This window comes from Nicotiana attenuata, unplaced genomic scaffold, assembly GCF_001879085.1.
Source record: "Nicotiana attenuata strain UT unplaced genomic scaffold, NIATTr2, whole genome shotgun sequence".
Classification (NCBI taxonomy): domain Eukaryota; kingdom Viridiplantae; phylum Streptophyta; class Magnoliopsida; order Solanales; family Solanaceae; genus Nicotiana; species Nicotiana attenuata.
In genome coordinates, this window is record NW_017670384.1 from 267,892 (window position 1) to 283,284 (window position 15,393).

The window sequence follows — 15,393 nt, forward strand, 5'->3', positions numbered from 1 at the left end:
ATTGACAAATGCAACTTGCCTGGACGGATTCTTAAACACGAGATTTGGCCAGTTTTACTCATTCTTGAGTTTTGAGTCTCGGATTTAGACGATTCCAAAGGGGATTTTCACGACTTCGACTTAGGTAAGTGTTATATATCCGAAAGTGATTGTATTTCATGAATCCATGTCCATATTTATCGTTTAATTCGGATTTAAATGGAAGAAATTGGAATTTTTGCAAAACTTTTCAAAAATAAAAAATTAAGATTTAGAGGTCGAGTTGTTGTCGAAATTTGATAATTTTGGTATGGTTGAACTCGTACCGGAATGGGTTGTCGGATTTTATGAGTTTCGCCGGATTCCGAGACGTGGGCCCCACGGGCAAATTTTGGGTTAATTTTGGATTTTGTTGGAAAAGTAGTATTTTCATATGGAATTAATTCCTATAATTAGTATTGACTGAATTGAATTAACTGTGGCTAGATTCGGATCGATTGGAGGCCGATTCGAGGGGAAAAGGCATTTCGGAGTAGGATTTTGCTCGGATTGGGGTGAGTAATGATGTTAAATGATGTCCTGAGGGTTTGAAACCCCGGATTGCACATCGTAGTGCTATATTTAGGTGAAACACGCGCTGGATGATGAGTGCGGGGCCTTTTACTACTGGGGATTGTGACTTGGTCCATCCTGATTGATGTTTTTACTGCATACTTGAGTGAGATTGATTTGTTATCATCATGATTTGGGCTAATTGCCATATTTGGGCTTCGTGCCAATTATTTGAACCCTTCGGGGATTTTGACCGCTATTTCCTCACTGTTTTGACTTGTATTTGAACTCAGTCCTGTTGATATTTATGGTTTTACCAACTCAGCCACTTTTATACAGATTTGACACTTAAATGATATTTCTAAATGATATTTTGGGATGAGAACCACTGTTTTATAAATGCCCGAGGGGCTTATGATGATTTCCGGACTGAGTAAGGCCGGGGGCCATATGTGAGGATATGCTGAGTGATATGAGGCCGGGGGCCTGAGATACTATTTATGCCACGCGTGGCTTGAGTGATGTGAGGAGGCTTTCAGGCCTTGTGAGTGATGTGAGGAGGCTTTCAGGCCTTGTAAGTGATGTGAGGAGGCTTTCAGGCCTTATGAGTGATGTGAGAAGGCTTTCAGGCCTTATGTTATTATGTGAGAAGGCTTTCAGGTCTTATTTTATTATTGCGCTTGGGTTGTAGGAGCCCCTCCGGAGTCTGCACACCCCCAGTGAGCGTCGTCGATGTTAAATGGATCGGGTTGCACGCCGCAGCGATATATGGATCGGGCTGCACGCCGCAGCGGTTACTATATGATATTGTTCTGAGAGTGAGCCCGAGGGGCAGAGAGAGAGAGAGCCCGAGGGGCTGAGCGTGTTCTGAGAGTGAGCCCGAGGGGCTGGCACTATTTTGAGATATTGCCCGAGGGGCAAACTTTTATGTGTTCATCGTTCATATTTACTTGTCATTTTACTTGCTATACTGTGGTATTAGATCCCAAGGGGCGGATTTTCTGTGCTTATCAGCATTAACTGTTTGGCATTCATTTGCGTAACTGTTGAAAAAGTCATTTTCAAAAGAAGTTTGAATTGAGCTAAGATGTTTTAAGAGATTTCACAGCTTCATTGTTTTTCTTAAAAGGTTTTATACTGCTTCTATATAGCATGTTGATATGCTTTACGTGATTTCTTACTGCTCAGTTGTTATTTACCTTTATTACTCACTGAGTTGGAGTACTCACTTTACTCCCTGCACCTTGTGTGCAGATGCAGGTATTTTTCTGAGCTTGGTAGCAGTTTTATTGGAGTTAGCAAGGTAGTCGCCTGGCGATCGCGGCTCTCCTTTCTTCCGTTATATTCCTCCTTATATCTCCTTATGATTTTTCCGAGTATTTCGGTCAATGGTGTCTAGACACTCGTAGTAGATGCTCATGACTAGTGACACCCCGATGTCGGGCTGTGTTTGGGTTGTACTTCCGCATTGTTATGATATTATCTGTTGTTTAAAATTATTAAATCATGTTTTAGCATGTGTTATTGTTGTTTAACTGTCTAACTTCGAATTGGAGATGTGTCGGCTGGCCTTGTCTTCACGAGAAGTGCCATCACGACCGGGTATGGGTTTAGGGTCGTGACAAGTTGGTATCAGAGCCTAGGTTACATAGGTCTCACGAGTCATGAGCAGGTTTAGTAGAGTCTCGCGGATCGGTATGGAGACGTCTGTATTTATCCTCGAGAGGCTGCAGAACCTTTAGGAAAACTTCGTATTCTTGAATTCTTATCGTGCGTCCTTTGATTCCGCTTGAAAGTAACTCTTGAAATTCCTTCCACCCGTTCGCATGCGCACATGAGCGCTCAGTATCAAATGTGCCTTGATGGCTTGTGATTCCCTGATTGAGGTGCGAGACGTGATCTCTGTGAGTTCGATGTTGGGCCAGTCTGGAGGACTTGAGGCCGGATCTTTGCCTATGGCTTGAGCACCGAGGTGCTGATTGTATGAACACGTGTTTTTGAACTTATGTGTTCGGTAGTGTCCCTGTTAGTGGAGGTGACGACTGTGGCTATGTGATGAGTATGTTAGTTCTGCGAGGTGTATCCATCTGATTTGGAAGCGACGAGAAGGGTCTGCTGAATGACGGAAGAACTATTAGATTCTTGAAGTCCATCCTGATTCGAGGTATAGCCTGAGCTATGGGCGTGTGAAAAGTCTTTTCATGTCTCCTAGTTGGGAGTGAAGTAAATTTCATGTTGCGGTATGAGTTTAGACTCAGGAAGATTAAGTGACTGTGTAATGTGTATGACAGTGGAAGGTATACAAAAATGTTAGTTTGAGGCAAAACATGTGGGTTATCTCATGCGGAGTGTTCTGAAGTTGTGTGATCCCTATGTTGTCTGTTAGAAGATCTCATTTACAAGTGAAATACACGTGTTGAAATCTAAATTGGGTCGCTTAGAGAGTGGGTGTATCTGTTGCGAAAGTGAATGCGAGAATTGCAGAAGAGTTAAATTCTAACCGATCTATGTTTTCACGAGCTTATAAGGGATTCGAGTTTAATCTCACTATGGTATTGTGGCATCAATATAGTATAAGAGTTATGAGTTATGGTATGTGTTTTGGTCTATGGCTTCGAGCCAAGTTGGGGAGTTGCTATTGATTAGCTAATTGCACGGTTATGTTCTATGTTGATTCCGATTTGAGGCGTGCTGGTGAATCAGTTCTGGGTTGCGGAGATTGAGCCCGAGGATGGCTCGATTAAAGTAAATTTTTGACTAAGGTAAGGATATATGCTGTAGTGTCAGAGTGCTAATGAGGCACGTGTGGTTCTGTTCGTTTGATCAGGCTAATTGCAGTTTAAATATAGTGGATGACTCTAGAGAATGGTTCTATTGTGTTCAAAATTTTACATGCAATAATTGGAGGCTTTCAAGTTGCACTATTGGCTAGAAGCTGAGTTTTTCAGAGAAAGATGGCAAGACTTGTAGTATTTTCTATATTAATCATGGAATTTCTATATATCAGTATCGAAAAAGTGAAGGTAATGGCTTTGGATTCGCAGTAAGTCCTTTCAGAGTAGGTATCTTGAATATGGTGCTTTGGAGAACATCTTAAAGAGTATTCAGCGGCTTATGAGCCTTAGATGTTGTGATTTCACGTTAAAAATTTGTAGGGCAAGTTTTAGTTAAGGATAATGGTGTACTAACAAGGAAACAGATAAAGGTGAAAGTAATTCGGCATGGTAATGGATACGATGGGGTCTTAGTGAACTAATGATATGGTGATGCTTTACAGGAGTTTTTGTGGCAGTATTCTTGGGTTGGTAACCTACATGGCCTGGTCAAGCCAGAGGAATTCTGTTTTGATAGCTTGGTTATGTGCGAGCAGATTTGAAAGTTTTCTTGATGGTTTTTACCATGGTTCGAACCGGATATCTCCTACCGGCGTGAGGAACATATTTTATATTGTGAACTCCTCCTAGATGGGGGCAAATAGAAGATTTTTAACTGCCCGGAATGTAATTTTCCTATAGTCCGGAAATTCTAATGATATTCTTGTGTTTTGCAACATGAAGGCATGATAGAAGTAGTGTGTTGTACATGCTTAATATTTTCATGTACGAGGTGGCAGCTCATCCTTGAAGGGAAGGTCACGAATTCTGGATAGAATAGTCAGTTTCAGATATTTAGATTGAATGTTATAACTGCTCGGTAAAACCTGAGAAGGATGCGCATTATATTTTGACTAACAGATGTTTATTGGTATTTCAACACTCACTTGGTTGGTCGACTACCAATATCCCGATTTTGCTATGTAGTGTAGAAATTTTTTGAAAATATTTATCATGGAAAAATTGTCCTAGACTTGGGAGAAACATATTTTGTAAAAGCACTCAGGCTACGTGCCCCATTACAGTTACTACTCCATTTACATGACCAACCCGAGGTAGGGGTCAGGATATTAGAGGTGGAGGTGAGACTCGTAGAGGTGGAGACCGAGCCGTTGATATATTTTCTATGGTATGCTTAGGTCGCAACACCAGATGGTGTCATTACAAGTATGGTCTCGGATTATTATAAAGTAACAATTTTGTTAACTTGATTCGGTTCTGAGTATCGAGGCAAGTCCTCCTGTTGTGCTCCACTTATGAGTGAACTTCGTAATTGCGAAATCTACTTATGTGAATACTCATGTTGGGAGATTCGATGGAGATAGCTATGTCTATCATTACGTGTTGTGATTTTGTTAAACGGAAAATTATTCAAAAGAAGAAAATGGAATGTTCCAATTTGGCACGATGTGCATATTACTTGTGGTACAGAGTTGAGGATGAGATCCTTGTGTTTTATATAATGTGAAATATTTAAACCGAGCTACGAGCTGCGGTAGATGTTATATAAGGACGAGGTCCTTGCGTGAAAAAAAATATGTGGGTTTAAATGCTCCCTTTGTGAAATTAAAGTTTGTACTATAGTACTTATAGGGTGGCATGCCTATTAGAATTATTTGAAAAAAATTCTTGTATGAATATCCTTGTGCATAATTTGCCAGATTTGTATTGTAATTATTGAGTTTTAGACTACGAGGTGAGTGCCCAGAGGATGTAAATTGTTACTCGTTAATTCGGGTAAGTAATTATGAGATCTTCATGCCTTGTTGTTAGTAAACTGGAGGTTTAAAGCGGAATTTCATTAACATGAGGTTAATTGGTGATGTTGTAATCTATTCTGAACAACTATTAAGACCAGAGATGTGGTTATGGTCATACATATAATGCGCTTTATGTCAAGATATCATTGTGATAATGCCATGCTTGTAATGCGGAGATTTGTGTTATTGATATATACTTTGTGATGCTTTGTCGGATTGTGGAAATGTTGTTAGGAGTTGTTTTGGTGTTACTCTGACAGGTGGATAGGCCCAATTATAGGGGAGACTTTGCCGGAATTTCTGAAAAGTTTGGGAGTTAGAAAAATTCGGGATATTGGGATGTGCAAAGAAAGAGATAAGTTACATTATGTGTTTGAGGACTGACTCCACTTCTCATTTGGGGACGAATGACCCTAAGTGGGGGAGAATGCAATACTTCATATTTGATGGGTGCGTAGGTATGAGTTGTTATATCCAGTCGAGACTTATATCATGTGTTGACGTAAAAGAATCGGACCTTTCTGGAAATGATTGGAGTGTAAGAAATTTGGTCTTAAAGTTTACAAATATGGATAAAGGAAATAATCTCAATTGAAATGGTGTTGTCGGACTTATGTCAAATGCGGTAATGTGGGAACAACCGCGAATATTTGTGTAAACGTAAAATCATCAATTTGGTAACCTGAGAATAATTCTTAGTATGTTTGAGGACGAACGTTTATTTTAGAGGTGGAGAATGGATGACCCACAAATGTCATCTTTAAATTAAATAATCATCTCGGTGTTTTAAGATCTTGAAAAGCGCTATCAATAATTTCTCGACTTGGATGCGCAGTCCGTATAATTTTCCGGAAGGTTTTTATGTGAAAATGGATTAAACTGTGAACTCGAGCTTTAAAACTCAACTGAGTTGACTTCGGTCAACATTTTGAGCAAACGAACCCGGATAAACATTTTGACCATTCCGGTAGTTTTGTATCGTGATTTGGGACTTGGTCATGTGCCCGAAATCGAATTTGGAGGTCCCTAGGTCAAATTAACGCCATTTAACGGAATCTAGAAATCTGAGGCTAAGGATTTCTTAAGTTTGACCGGAGATTTGACTTTTGAGAAAAAGACGCGGAATGAAATTTTGATGATTCCAATAGTTTCGTATGGTGATTTTGGACTTAGGAGCGTGTTCGGATTTTGATTTGGAAGTCCGTAGGACAATTTAGCGCATTTTGGCGAAAGTTGGAAAATAGAAGATTTTTGGAAAAGTTTGACCAAGAGTTGACTTTTTGATATCGGGGTCGGAACCCAGTTTTGAAAATTTTCATAGCTTTGTTATGTCATTTATGACTTGTGTACAAAATTTGAAGTCATTCCGGATTGATTTGATATGTTTCGGCGCAAAATGTAGAAGTTGGAAGATTCGAAAACTCATAATTCAATTCGATGCGTGATTCGTAATTTCGGTGTTGTTTGACGTGGTTTGCAGCCTTGATTAAGTTTGTATTGTATTTTGGGACATGTTGGTATAATTGGTTAAGGTCCCGAGGGACTCGGGTGGATTTCGGAAGGTTAACGGAATGAAAATCGGACAAAAAGGTTGCTGGAATTTTCTGCTGCAGAAGCTGTCTTGGACAGCAACTGTGCAATCGTGGAGCCTATTTCGGAAGCTTATATCTCAAAATACATAAGGAATCTGTAAATGTACAAAACATGAAAGTTGTAGCCCTTGCATTCTAGTTTCCAGAAATCTAAACCATTAATTATTTTGGTAGTTGTACAAAAAGTTGTGGTCGATAGAATAAGAGTTGGTAAAGCTGTTTTGAAATTTTCCAGAAATGTTTGATGCGAGGAGGCTACTTTGGAAACTTATACCTCGAAATCCATAAGGAATCTGAAAATTTTTAAAACATGAAAGTTGTAGCCCTTGCTTTCTAGTTTCCAGAAAGTTAAACCATTAATCATTTGGATATTTGTACAGAAAGTTGTGATCGATTTACTAAAGGCTGGTAATGCTATTTTTTTCTCTGGGACAGGCGAAATCGCATGTATCAAATGCGATTATAAGTCTCAATTGACAAATGCAACTTGCCTGGACGGATTCTTAAACACGAGAGTTAGCCATTTTTACTCATTCTTGAGTTTTGAGTCTCGGATTTAGATGATTCCAAAGGGGATTTTCACAACTTCGACTTGGGTAAGTGTTATATATCCGAAAGTGATTATATTTCATGAATCCATGCCCATATTCATCGTTTAATTCGGATTTAAATGGAAGAAATTGGAATTTTTGCAGAACTTTTCAAAAATAAAAAATTAAGATTTAGAGGTCGAGTTGTTGTCGAAATTTGATAATTTTGGTATGGTTGAACTCGTATCGGAATGGGTTGTCGGATTTTATGAGTTTCGCCGGATTCCGAGACATGGACCCCACGGGAAAATTTTGGGTTAATTTCGGATTTTGTTGGAAAAGTAGTATTTTCATATGGAATTAATTCCTATTACTCACTGAGTTGGAGTACTCACTTTACTCCCTGCACCTTGTGTGCAGATGCAGGTATTTTTCTGAGCTTGGTAGCAGTTTTATTGGAGTTAGCAAGGTAGTCGCCTAGCGATCGCGGCTCTCCTTTCTTCCGTTGTATTCCTCCTTATATCTCCTTATGATTTTTCCGAGTATTTCGGTCAATGGTGTCTAGACACTCGTAGTAGATGCTCATGACTAGTGACACCCCGATGTCGGGCTGTGTTTGGGTTGTACTTCCGCATTGTTATGATATTATCTGTTGTTTAAAATTATTAAATCATGTTTTAGCATGTGTTATTGTTGTTTAACTGTCTAACTTCGAATTGGAGATGTGTCGGCTGGCCTTGTCTTCACGAGAGGCGTCATCACGATCGGGTATGGGTTTAGGGTCGTGTCATAAGGCTTCTGTACCAAAAATAAAACGAAAAAAAGGGTTCTGAAGTTCTGCTTCAAAACGCAGAAAACGAGTTTCAAAAGAGGAGGAGAAGAAGAAGAGGGAAAAAAAAAAGCTGGAACCAAACCTTGAGAAAACTTAAATACGCACTGATTTTTACGGGTAATACTCGAATTTCTCATCTGGGTTCTTTTCTTCTGGTAATTATTTTTTTTCTCAGCTCATATATCTAAAGGGTTTCACAAGGTATAAGAAATTAAATACCAATAAGAATTATTTTTGGTAAATTATATGAATAGGATGGAGTTGATAGATTAGTAATTACTCATATGTGGGTAAATATAATTCGGCGAATTAAGAATCAAATATGGAACCTCGAGGGTTGGGTATTCTAAATTAGCTATGAATTAGCCTAAACATAGAAATTAACATGAGACCGGTATTATGTAATTATAGATTGAATTGGAGGGAGTTGTACGAATTGCTCAAGGTGAAGCATTTGGAATTTCGGCACGAGTACTGTGAGTAGTAATCTTACCGCAATTTGTGTTTTCATAACTTGCATGATTTACACATGATTTTTAATATGAATATGTTACCGATTATTTTGAGTTGCATGTGGGACAAGTCTTTTACTCGATATGATACCGAAATAGTTATTTGAGATGAATACCGTGGTTTTAAATATTTTCGTTGTCACTAGATCTGTTTTATCGTTACTTGAATTTACTGTTATCAAAAGGAAATTATATGATTTGATAAGAATCGAAATGCCCTATATTGTTTAAAAATAGTTTCTACGAGTATATACGGATTTCAGAGACAAGTATAAATGGGAGTAGACATTGAAGGATCCCGTATACTGTTATAGCCCTCGCTAGTGGGAAGGTAGAACTAGCATACCGTTACCGATTTCCCTCGAGTAGGGACTACCGTTATATATGACTTCTTGTAAAGAAGTCCACAGTTATACCGATTATATGATCCGTTCATTGAAACCTCCCAAAATGTGAATACTGATATTATACAGTGGTTACCAAGCTTATTACTGAATTGTTAATTATATTATACTACAAGAAAAGTGTGATGAGACTGAAAATTAATTATTATTTCTAAAAGGGCATTTTTATGTATTTTCTCTTTGAGATATTAGCATGTTTCTGACTTGTCCCCAAATAAAGACGGTTGTGGTTAAGTGTTATTACTCACTGAGCTAGCGAATCATTCCCCGATAATTTTTTTTACAGAGACAGCAGTTGACGCAGGCAAGGATTTCGTTAATTAGAGCGCACAGGTTGAAAATTCTTGGTGAGCCTCGCACTTGTTCGCGTGGGCAGAGATTTTTATCAATTGTTGTGGTCTTTCTTTGAATTCTTAGAGTCGCTCCATAGTCATTCTTTTAGTGTCATGAGTATTATTTTGCTATTAGTCTTATGTTGAGTATCGTTCTGTTGTATTAAAGTTGGAGATATTAGTATTTCTGGTTGCTAGTGGGTTGATTAGAAATGGTGGAGACTTCTGTTTTGTTAAAATTGATAAGTTGTCCATTATTTGGTATAATATTATGATGTTTGGTTGCTGATTGAGACAGGAAAATTTTTGGAATGGTCCAAAAACAGGGGAAACTCTGCCCGGTTTTCTGTAAAATTATCGATGAGGCTTACTTAGGAGCACTTGCTCCTAAGCGCCGGTCACGATCCTAAATTGGGTCGTGACAATAACTCTATTCATTTTACTACAAACAAGCATAATAGCCTACATAGATCTGATGTGTAATAAGTCAGGGATAGAAAGAGGGCACACAAGTGGTGAGACATTGTATCAAACGAGTTCTAGAGAACTTGAGCGATATACATCACATCTGTACTCGAAAGAAAACTCATTTACTTGAAGAGAACTCCCTTGCAACCCAAGGGGATTGGATTAGGAGTCACATTGAATCCGAACCAGTATAAAAATTCCTGGTGTCTTTAATTTCTGCACATTACCTCCAATTATTATATCTGCAAGATTGCCATATTCAGTCGACTACCATAGTTATAAGTCGACTCATTAACGATTAATTTTAATTATTGACAATTCACCCCCCCCCCCTCTTGTACTTTCATTAATATTTTGAGGTGTGCTATTCGAACCAATAACAATTTATGGCCCTCATGAATTAGTGTAGAAACCTTTAAATTAAAACAAATTGAGGCATGCCAAGCCAAACAAAATCTCAAATGCCTGGCCCTCGTGTGATTATTTCTTTTAATTTTAGAACTCGAGGCGTGCCATTTAGTAAATTTCATGGCCCTCGCAAAGTTAAAAACGCGAAATTGCTTTAGGCGCGTTAGTTTAATAATATTACTTTTTCCAAACTCGGGTGCGTATTTATGTGACCCAAATTCAAATCTCAACGATGTCAAAATATGTCAAAAATTACGGGTGCATTTATGTGATGTGATTCGAGACGTATTTTAATAAAGTTGCAATTTTCTCTAAAAATAAATAAAAGCGGTTAAAGTTAAAATTTGCACATAAGTTCATAATTATTTAAAATCAGATAATCAAGCCGAATATAACAGTTGAGCGACCGTGCTAGAACCACGGAACTCGGGAATGCCTAACACCTTCTCCCGGGTTAACAGAATTCCTTACTCGGATTTCTGGTTCGCGGACTGTTAAACATAGTCAATTTTTTCCTCGATTCGGGATTCAAACCGGTGACTTGGGACACCATAAATCTCCCAAGTGGCGACTCTGAATCTTTAAATAACAAAAATCCCGTTTCGATTGTCCTTTAATTGGAAAAACTCCTTAATGCCCTCCCGGGGGTAGTAAAAAGGAGGTGTGACAGATATAACACTAATCGTGTTTCAATACACATATGAGTAAAACTATATTTCGCTAGAATATTATTATACTTATGGTTCTAGCAAGATACATTAGTGCACCAATTGCACTAGACACAAAAACAAATCGTGTACACCATGATTACTCTAATCCACATAAGGATTGCTGAAACTTTATATATTTCAGAACAATTTAAATCCTTCAAGGATTTTCATTATACGCATATCAAGTTTTTCTTGTATTGCCAAATTAAAACCTGAAAAGGGATTTCATCCACCATAGGAGAACATATTTTCATATAACTAATGCCGGAATATTTACGAAAAATCTTGTACTACAAGTCGTCTTTATGTCTATAAACTTGATTTTTCATTTTACTTTTAGGTGTTGGGACTATCCGTCCAACTTCACATTTTTCAGGTGAAGTCAATTTTCATTGTGTATTTTTTCATTTGGCCAATCATTTATCTGTTTAAATTTCATGACAGATTTGAGCTCAAGATCCTCAGCATTATTAATAATATTGAACGCTACATTATATCAACAATATCGTCGACGATTATTTTACATCGGTTCTGTTGTTATCCACTAAAGACATAACTTATTGAGATCTCTTTATTTTCTAAGGTCCTAGAGCCTCTCCCATCGAGTCGTATGAAGTGTATGTCTATGGTGCTCTTTNAGTTAGAAAAATTCGGGATATTGGGATGTGCAAAGAAAGAGATAAGTTACATTATGTGTTTGAGGACTGACTCCACTTCTCATTTGGGGACGAATGACCCTAAGTGGGGGAGAATGCAATACTTCATATTTGATGGGTGCGTAGGTATGAGTTGTTATATCCAGTCGAGACTTATATCATGTGTTGACGTAAAAGAATCGGACCTTTCTGGAAATGATTGGAGTGTAAGAAATTTGGTCTTAAAGTTTACAAATATGGATAAAGGAAATAATCTCAATTGAAATGGTGTTGTCGGACTTATGTCAAATGCGGTAATGTGGGAACAACCGCGAATATTTGTGTAAACGTAAAATCATCAATTTGGTAACCTGAGAATAATTCTTAGTATGTTTGAGGACGAACGTTTATTTTAGAGGTGGAGAATGGATGACCCACAAATGTCATCTTTAAATTAAATAATCATCTCGGTGTTTTAAGATCTTGAAAAGCGCTATCAATAATTTCTCGACTTGGATGCGCAGTCCGTATAATTTTCCGGAAGGTTTTTATGTGAAAATGGATTAAACTGTGAACTCGAGCTTTAAAACTCAACTGAGTTGACTTCGGTCAACATTTTGAGCAAACGAACCCGGATAAACATTTTGACCATTCCGGTAGTTTTGTATCGTGATTTGGGACTTGGTCATGTGCCCGAAATCGAATTTGGAGGTCCCTAGGTCAAATTAACGCCATTTAACGGAATCTAGAAATCTGAGGCTAAGGATTTCTTAAGTTTGACCGGAGATTTGACTTTTGAGAAAAAGACGCGGAATGAAATTTTGATGATTCCAATAGTTTCGTATGGTGATTTTGGACTTAGGAGCGTGTTCGGATTTTGATTTGGAAGTCCGTAGGACAATTTAGCGCATTTTGGCGAAAGTTGGAAAATAGAAGATTTTTGGAAAAGTTTGACCAAGAGTTGACTTTTTGATATCGGGGTCGGAACCCAGTTTTGAAAATTTTCATAGCTTTGTTATGTCATTTATGACTTGTGTACAAAATTTGAAGTCATTCCGGATTGATTTGATATGTTTCGGCGCAAAATGTAGAAGTTGGAAGATTCGAAAACTCATAATTCAATTCGATGCGTGATTCGTAATTTCGGTGTTGTTTGACGTGGTTTGCAGCCTTGATTAAGTTTGTATTGTATTTTGGGACATGTTGGTATAATTGGTTAAGGTCCCGAGGGACTCGGGTGGATTTCGGAAGGTTAACGGAATGAAAATCGGACAAAAAGGTTGCTGGAATTTTCTGCTGCAGAAGCTGTCTTGGACAGCAACTGTGCAATCGTGGAGCCTATTTCGGAAGCTTATATCTCAAAATACATAAGGAATCTGTAAATGTACAAAACATGAAAGTTGTAGCCCTTGCATTCTAGTTTTGGGCAGCTGTTGATACCCAATTTTTTCCCCAGAATATTTTTATAAAANGAACCGGGATGGCCAACCAGTCATGCCAACTAATCTTTGTTTCAGTAAACCTTTAGTTTACTTGTGGCATGTGATTCCATCATCATGCTTATACATGTTTAATACAAATAAAAGAAAAATCGGGTAACCTTCATATTTACCTGGTATGATTATAGTAATATGAATATATTCAAATCTTTCTTTCATTTATAGTCTCAATATGCCAACCACTTTAGCTAATGTATTTGAAACTCAAAAATTTCTTTTGATCTTTACTATAATATCAATGTCATAAACAATTTCATTAATCCAGGTAGTAACAAATTAGTTCTTACGGAACTCTTAATTGAATTTGTACTACAAGATCTTTTGTCACACCATCCATATGGTAAATGTCTCCTTCACGGAGAAAATCATTATCATAATAATTTTCATGGTCAAAATCATCATAAGCAAAATCATTTCTTGCTTTAATTTTGCCTTTAATAACCTTCCACAAGGCAAATATTTTTGGCGTACCACATGTATGCGGCCAATGACATAATCATGTAACCACACAGTAATCTTCATTATCTTTCTCAAACCTCCTGTAGAGGTGAGTTGTAGTATTTATTCAGTTATACATAAGCACATTCTTATGCATAATTTGTATCACATATATATTCCACATTCACTTTGAGGAATGAGTCTGCATTTATAATGCTCACAAGTCGCATTCTTTCAAAAAATTGACTATAATTGTCTGAACGACGTGCCTCATAGTTACAGACCATATTGATACACATTTTCTTCACCTTTGAAGGATTATTTTGAGAACCTTTATTGTTCTTCTTTATACAATTATCATAATAATGACTATTATTATTTTGGTCTTTGGTACGCTCACGTTCATTGGTCAATCACTTGTATTCATTTAGATTTATTATGCACCACTATCATATTCACTTCAAGAATGGAGCAAATCAAGTGAGACAAGCTTCATGCTTTATCATGAAAAATACCTTATTTTTCTTTAGCCATCATTATATTATCAATATGGTGCATTGAGACTTGAACTCAATGCTAATCCATACAAAAGCGTGTAAGGTTATAATGTGTTGGGCTCAAACCCAATATCATGGTGCACCAGGACTCAAACCCAACGTCTTACCCTCAACCAATGACATAATAGGCTAAAGCATGCTGAGCTGACCCTCGAGCATTTAAAAATATTACCCACTTGTAATGACCACAGGCATAAAATCGTTCAGTCTAATGTTATCATATTTGATGATTCATATGAACTAATATAAAATAATTATTCGACATTACATAAGCAATAAAAGTAGTGTTGGCCAAAAATTAGATACCTAACATATCTGTAACCAAACATAACTGTTATGTTGGTAATTAATGTGAATAAAGCGATGTAGTTCACAAATATGATATAAAGTTAGAATAGTATCTTAACGAAAATCGTGCTGATAACGTATTACGAGACTTAGCTCAAATTAATAAAACAAAAAAATAAACAAGAATGTGGTGAGAAAGAGATGAGAGCTTCTTATTTCTTTCAAGTGTGTCAAGTATGTACAATATGGTGCCAAAACCCTCTATTTATAGGATTATGTAGAGGTATACAAAAGAATGCCATAAACATGACATTAAACATTTGAGATCATGGAGAGGTTATGGAGGTGTGGGAGTTACAACTATAATGGTGAGAAGTTGTGGGAATTATCTACATAATGGAGAAGAGTAGTGGAAGTAATTTCTCTAGGAGTTATGGACATCCACTAATATAATTATAAAATTTCATAACAAGTATAAATTTTTGAGATATTCCACCGAATTGAACCATCAACATTCCTACCCAAGGATCAACATAATCGCGTTTAGGCTTGTTTAACCTCAACCAGAATATATTAATCCTTGTTCCCACTTTCAACAGCAAGTACGCTTTAGGCAAAGCTTCATAACGTCATAAGCTTCAAAAAAGGGATGAGATGTAGTATCTTTGACTCCTCTTTAAACTAGTTCGAATTCAAGGTTATTTAAAAATTGGACGATTCTTATTTATTCAGCTTAACTACATTTTTAGGATTTACACTTCCTAATAACTTTTTAGTTTTCAATTAAGAAGCTACTCATTTTAAGACACCCATTCCTGCATTTTAGGGCAAAGATAAAATAATTACATAATAGAATTAGCGATCTAATGTTTCTGCCGTTCTGTATACACAGCATATATGGTCAAGTAGTAGATCTCTTATTTTTGCTAGGAAAATGTAGCTACCCAAGAATCAATTCATGCAAAGGACACTAAATTTTCCTTAGCCTCAACCTTAAATTACTAGTATATATATATATATATAT